Below are 6,593 nucleotides of genomic sequence, written 5' to 3'. Positions count from 1 at the left end.
AGAAAACCGTAAAACAGTTCTTGAGGACCTAATTGTTAACTCTTAACAGGCAAAGGTTCCTTCAGTCCTATGAGAAATATTTTAGAATTGAACTAAAGTGTGTTTCCGATACAGGAGCATATGTCTGTCAGGGCCTGTTGGAGAGGCCCTGCATGAGAACCCCTGGCTGCAGTTCCACATCCCCCTGAAAGTAAATAGAGCCATAAGCACGGAGCTAAGGACACTGCTCCAGGACATGCTGGCTGTCGATCCTGACCAGCGACCAGAAGCCATCCAGCTGAAGAAGCAAGTCAGGCAAGCCATGGCACGAGAGAAAACATCTTTGTAGTGACTGATAGCAAGATGTCCGTGACCAAGGGCAATTCGTCTGAGTAAAGTCTGATTTCATTCTTATGTCCCGAAAGGCCACTGCCTTTGTGCTGTAGATTTCTGATTTAGACGGGCATTTCTATGGACAACTTTGACTTTTCTGTGGGTCCAATGAAAATAAGTTTTTTAACTTATTCTTTGTTACAGTTTTCGAAAGTTTAAAGACATTCACTGAGTTGACGATAAAGGAAAAGTTTCATCTTTCACCTCTTCGAAGGTAGGCCGGTCAGAGGTACAATATATGTCTTCATGTCTTCATCCTCCATGTTTGTAACTACAGGTTTCACAGTGTTGAGCTAAGACACAAAAACACCTACAAATGGCAGTTCCAAATGTATCAAATGTATAAACCTGGGCTGAAAAAGTGTGTACAGTATATACTCTGTGTGGGTCTGATAAAAGTATTCGAGTCAAAGTGTCATATGGATACAAATTCTCATGATTTTGTATTGTGTGTTTTTTCTCTGTTCTGCTTTATTGAAAGAAATCAGATGCTCTTCCTGAAACTTACCTTAGCTGATTCTTCAGCTAAACCAGACAGACTTCTGAAATTCTCAAATATTATCAAATCTTGTTGGTGCAGAGGTGGTGGAGCCCATTACCAACAGACTCACAGCTGAAATTGCTGTGAAAAGGGCTTCTACCAAATATTAACATGTGGGTGAAAATGTATACAATTGTAATATTTCCTTTTTTCCCTTTGAAAGTATAACATATGTGGTGTGAGAAAGAGGTCCTCATTTAATTGCATGAAACTCTGGCACTGGCGCAACAAACTGAACAAAGTTCAAGGGGGTATACGCTTTCTGTAGACACTTTATTTCCTCTTTTTCCATAGTCTAAGAAATGATTTGGGAAACCTGTGGGACACTGGAGGTCATTATACATGAGCCTCTTTCTGCACCTTTTAAGCCATTGAAACCTAGTTGCCTTGTTACAAGGTCTAATATTACAGTAGGTGTGGTTTCCGTCTCCTAATTTCTGAGAATGATCAAATTGGGGAATAAGTTGTAGGGAATACCACTCTTGCACTTCTAAGAAAAGACTATCTCAAATGAAACTCGCTATAGAAAGACATCTTGTTGAAAAATTCTTTATTTTTTGTAATTTCTAAAGAAAAAACATTCATCAAGTCCTTCACAAATGTTTTGTTTGTGACTTTCTCTGTTGTTCCCTTTCACACTCAACTGAACTATGTGTTATGTCTTGTAAACGTAATCAAACATTTCACTTAGGTGTGTGGGTTAACACAAACCCATGTTGTATTAAACATTCAGTTTTTCATTCCCGTTTTTTCTAACAATTGCATCCATGCTAGGACTACAGTAAACAACACTTTTTACTAAAGTAAATGAAATTGTTCATTAAACAAGACACATTGTTTTAAATGTATGCAATACGACGACACTAAAAACAACACTGAAACTTTTCATTGAAATACTGGACGAGATTGTGCATATTCAATGGATTTCTCCTGGTGCCTTTTTTCATCAGTCTTTTCATATTCTTGTTCTCTACTCAGGTGTCTCCTGTTCCTTTGGTGATGTCTGCTGTACACACATGGCATCATACACTTGAGCAAAGTGTGATACCACCGTTTGTTCTTCTCCTAAAATAAAGATGAACATTGACAAAAGTCAGAAGCACTCTTTTCTTTGACAGACGAACAAACAATGCAAGAATAACCATACTCTCTGTTCCTTACTCATTTCTACCTACCTGTTTGACCACTTTGTCTGCTTCAGTCAGGACAGGGTGCTGGGGCTGACTCTGAGCAATCTGAGAAGAGCTCTCTGTGATCTTCTCCCCTACAGTGGCTACATTGTACTCTTTTTGAAATCCAGGTATCGCCTCCGGTAAGTTCCTCGGTCCTTTTTGGGACTTGAAAGGGTAGAATCATTTTGTGACTACATTTCATTGTCATGCACTGATATGTTCTGGTTTGTGTTTGATTACTGCAGGCGTTCAAGTACTTTCTTTTTGTTCTAGATTGGCAGTGTTTGAGATGGTAGGAACTTGTCATATTCTCAACTTATTTTCTCTATGAGACTCTGAATGCTCTGTAAACATACTATTTTAGCAATTCTTAGAAATCTGAAAGCAGTGTTACCTGTATCATTTTTTGTCTTGGTAGTAGTATTGCAGCTCCAACATCAGCACTTAAATAATGGTTTGTGATGTTACTTGTCCTTGGAGTTAGTATACTCCTGAGAAGTCAAGAGAAATCTTACGTAAGCATTAATTATGTTTCACTTTTGAAAGCAAAGTACGTGTCAAGTACTTTGAAGGCATTTGTTGATACTTTTAAGCACTTTCGTTGATTATTATTATCCTTCAATTAGTTATTACAAGTCCAACATTCTTACATGATCTCACTCCATATTCAGAATGTGGGAATACAGTTGTTTTAAGGAAATGCCACTGAATAGATAGTAGCTGCACTCTACAAAGATGAATTTGCTAATTAATCAGTCAGGGACACAGCTTATACTTCAGTAGTCTTAGATCATGTAATGATGATTATTGTAATTTATAACTAGCAAAATTCCCATATCCTGTTCATTGCCCATTTTTCAGTCATGTGGATTGACTTATGCCTGAAGTGGTTAATTCTCACCTTGACATCTCATAGAACAACTGAATCTCTACCAAGGGTGAATGTGTCCTTCCTCTTAATGTCTAAAAGAAAAGGTTAAAATTCATTGAAGCAAAATGCAACAACCCAAAATGTTGGGGAGGTCGTTTCCACAGTTATTTCATATGACAGTGCTTGGAGTGAAACTACATGACCATGGTGAAGAAGTAAAAACACTTTACCTTGTTCCTCCTGACTGATGTCCTTATGCGTGTTTTGCACAGTTGAGCGTTTTGTGTCTTGTCGTCTGTGTAGGCAACAGCCCTCTTCCCTGGGATAGAACTAGATGATATTTAGACACGTTAATTTGACTTCTCCATTGCTCACATTGATGTGGATATGATTATAATGCTCTGTTTTGTGGGCTTCCCAAGAAAACAATACATCCCTTACTACTTGTTCGAAATGCAGTAGCACAGATCCTAACAAATACAAGAAAGAGAATATCATTCCTGTTTTGAAAAAACTTCACTGGTCACCTGTATTATCTAGGATAAATTTGAAAGTTCTTTTACTTGTTTTTAAAGCTTTAAGCGACCTAGCACGTCTGTACCTTACTGAATGTCTGTCTTCATATGTTCCTATACGTGACCTGAGATCTGCACATACTGGCCTACTGCAAATACCACATGTGAAATGCAGAAAGAGTGGAAAGGCTGCTTTTTGTTTTTATGCTTCTAAATTATGAAACTCACTTCCACTTTTTATTAGGCAGTTAAGCTTGGTACATTGTTTTAAAAAACATTTGAAAATGTTGCTTTTAGTTAAAGTGGTTCTTTGTTCTTTCTATTTCTGTTTCTTTTTTTAGTTCTCTTTAATTGTTCTTATTTTTTTACGACTTTCCTAATTTTTATTTATTTAATTAACATGTATGTTGCTTTACTGTATAGCTGTATTTTCCTTTACAACTGAAAGTATATCTCTCAATTTTAATATTTTATTTTTACTCTTGGTTTTTAAAGCACCAATGCACTATTTGTATGAAAGGTGCTCTATAAATAAAGTTTATTATTTTATTATTTTTAATATTATTATTATACTTTGTTACATTTTTGGTTAGGACAAAGATTCTAGTAGAGGTGGCCTCTTTTACCCTGTTCCAAAAAATTGGAAAACTACCTTCAGAATACACTGACAATGACCATCTACTGTCTCCTCTAACTGTGTATTGTCATCATGCATATCTTGTGTATTATTTATTGTAGTTGGTTTTGTCATTGTGTAAAGAAGCCACCTTTCAAGGCACTATATAAAATAATGTTTGTTATTATTATTTACATTTTTCATCGTAAAATCTGGCGAAGAGTCTTAAGAGAATATCAAAGAACACGTTGCTCTTACCTTTCCATTCCAAGAAATGCCCTCAGCTCGGATTGCAGAGATTGACCTCTCTGTCTCAAATTCTGAGAAACATAGACTCGATTGAAAAATGACCATTTCCTAAGATTCACATAACATCACCAGTCAACATTTGCCACTTGACATCAATAGAAACCATAGAGTACATGACATTTCCAATCAGTTTTCTTTCAAGGTACAATAGCAATCGCCTTGCCAGAAGAGTTATACTGCGGTAGATAAATATTACAAATGTCAGATACACGCAGAGTTGTTTGGATTACTATGAAAAGATTGTCAAATATATTTATGTTCATTATATTTCTTGGAGTGACAGAGCTAAAGAGAAAAAAATACTTACCTTTATCTCTGCAGACAGGATCGCAAGGGATTCCCTTATACTGGGTTCCTATATAACAAATAATACATTATTCAAAAAACATGATATTTCTCTGTCCATTGGCAGCATGATTGTTTATCATTACAGTTTTAGTTAGCTTTAATTTTGGAGCATTTCAATTCAGTTGTTTGTAAGCTTATTGTACAGTTGCTAGGTTGATGAAGTTCCTGAACTGTGCAGTATTTCTTTTGGGTTTGGTGCGAATCATATTCTAGCGGTTGGGGGAAAAAAGCACAGGTGCCATCCCACCATTAAACCCTGAAACTTACCTTAGCCGATTCTTCAACTAAACCAGACATGTTAACTAAGTGTTACAGTATGTTTCAAAGTGTGTATTTTAGCAAACACAACTGAAGTCCTGTTGTCTCCTTGGAGACACCTGGAACTGGTGTGATGCTGGTTCTATGACATCATTCGTTCTAAATGTAAATGCAGGTATTGGCACAACATAGTAAATTGATGTAAAGTTATGGATCCATTTATGATTTTCACTCAGTTTGAAAGAGTTCCTATCGTGTGGTTAAACTTTGTGTTACGGAGGGTTAACTGGGGTTCTGGCTACTAGTTAGGCTTGGTCATTCAGTCATCTGGTTCATGAAATAGGAAGCTAAGAGATCTGTGTTTTAGTTTTACTGTTTGTTTTTGTTCCATAGAATAAGAAATGTTTCATTAATATTAGTAATAGAGTAGCTGTTTCTCTAAACAGTGTGTGTCAGTTTGCACTGCAGGTGTGCCAGGTAGAGACCATTTAAGAACCCAAAAATATGCTGTCATTTACTGCCGTGGCTAATTTCTGTTAACCTTGTCTCTCACTCACTTTGATGAGCAAAATGTTCATACATAAAGCATACATTTCTGATTGGTCAGAAGAAGCTTCTTAACATATAAGGTATAAACAAAGTCAGAAAGTTAGGCACTTAGGTCAGCCTTAGGCAGTTAACCAAGACCATAATCCGATAAGAAGCTATTCCCTTTCATGTTGCTAAATCACATGTAGGATACATGAGTTACACCTCCACGTAAGAGACCTTAAAGAGACCTTGGCCAGCCAGGAGTGTAGAAAACCGTAAAACAGTTCTTGAGGACCTAATTGTTAACTCTTAACAGGCAAAGGTTCCTTCAGTCCTATGAGAAATATTTTAGAATTGAACTAAAGTGTGTTTCCGATACAGGAGCATATGTCTGTCAGGGCCTGTTGGAGAGGCCCTGCATGAGAACCCCTGGCTGCAGTTCCACATCCCCCTGAAAGTAAATAGAGCCATAAGCACGAAGCTAAGGACACTGCTCCAGGACATGCTGGCTGTCGATCCTGACCAGCGACCAGAAGCCATCCAGCTGAAGAAGCAAGTCAGGCAAGCCATGGCACGAGAGAAAACATCTTTGTAGTGACTGATAGCAAGATGTCCGTGACCAAGGGCAATTCGTCTGAGTAAAGTCTGATTTCATTCTTATGTCCCGAAAGGCCACTGCCTTTGTGCTGTAGATTTCTGATTTAGACGGGCATTTCTATGGACAACTTTGACTTTTCTGTGGGTCCAATGAAAATAAGTTTTTTAACTTATTCTTTGTTACAGTTTTCGAAAGTTTAAAGACATTCACTGAGTTGACGATAAAGGAAAAGTTTCATCTTTCACCTCTTCGAAGGTAGGCCGGTCAGAGGTACAATATATGTCTTCATGTCTTCATCCTCCATGTTTGTAACTACAGGTTTCACAGTGTTGAGCTAAGACACAAAAACACCTACAAATGGCAGTTCCAAATGTATCAAATGTATAAACCTGGGCTGAAAAAGTGTGTACAGTATATACTCTGTGTGGTCTGATAAAAGTATTCGAGTCAAAGTGTCATATG

The sequence above is a fragment of the Lepisosteus platostomus genome, unplaced genomic scaffold, assembly GCF_059453375.1.
Source record: "Lepisosteus platostomus isolate fLepPlt1 unplaced genomic scaffold, fLepPlt1.hap1 Scaffold_49_H1, whole genome shotgun sequence".
NCBI classification, from domain to species: Eukaryota; Metazoa; Chordata; class Actinopteri; order Semionotiformes; family Lepisosteidae; genus Lepisosteus; species Lepisosteus platostomus.
Note: the sequence above shows the minus strand (reverse complement) of the source record.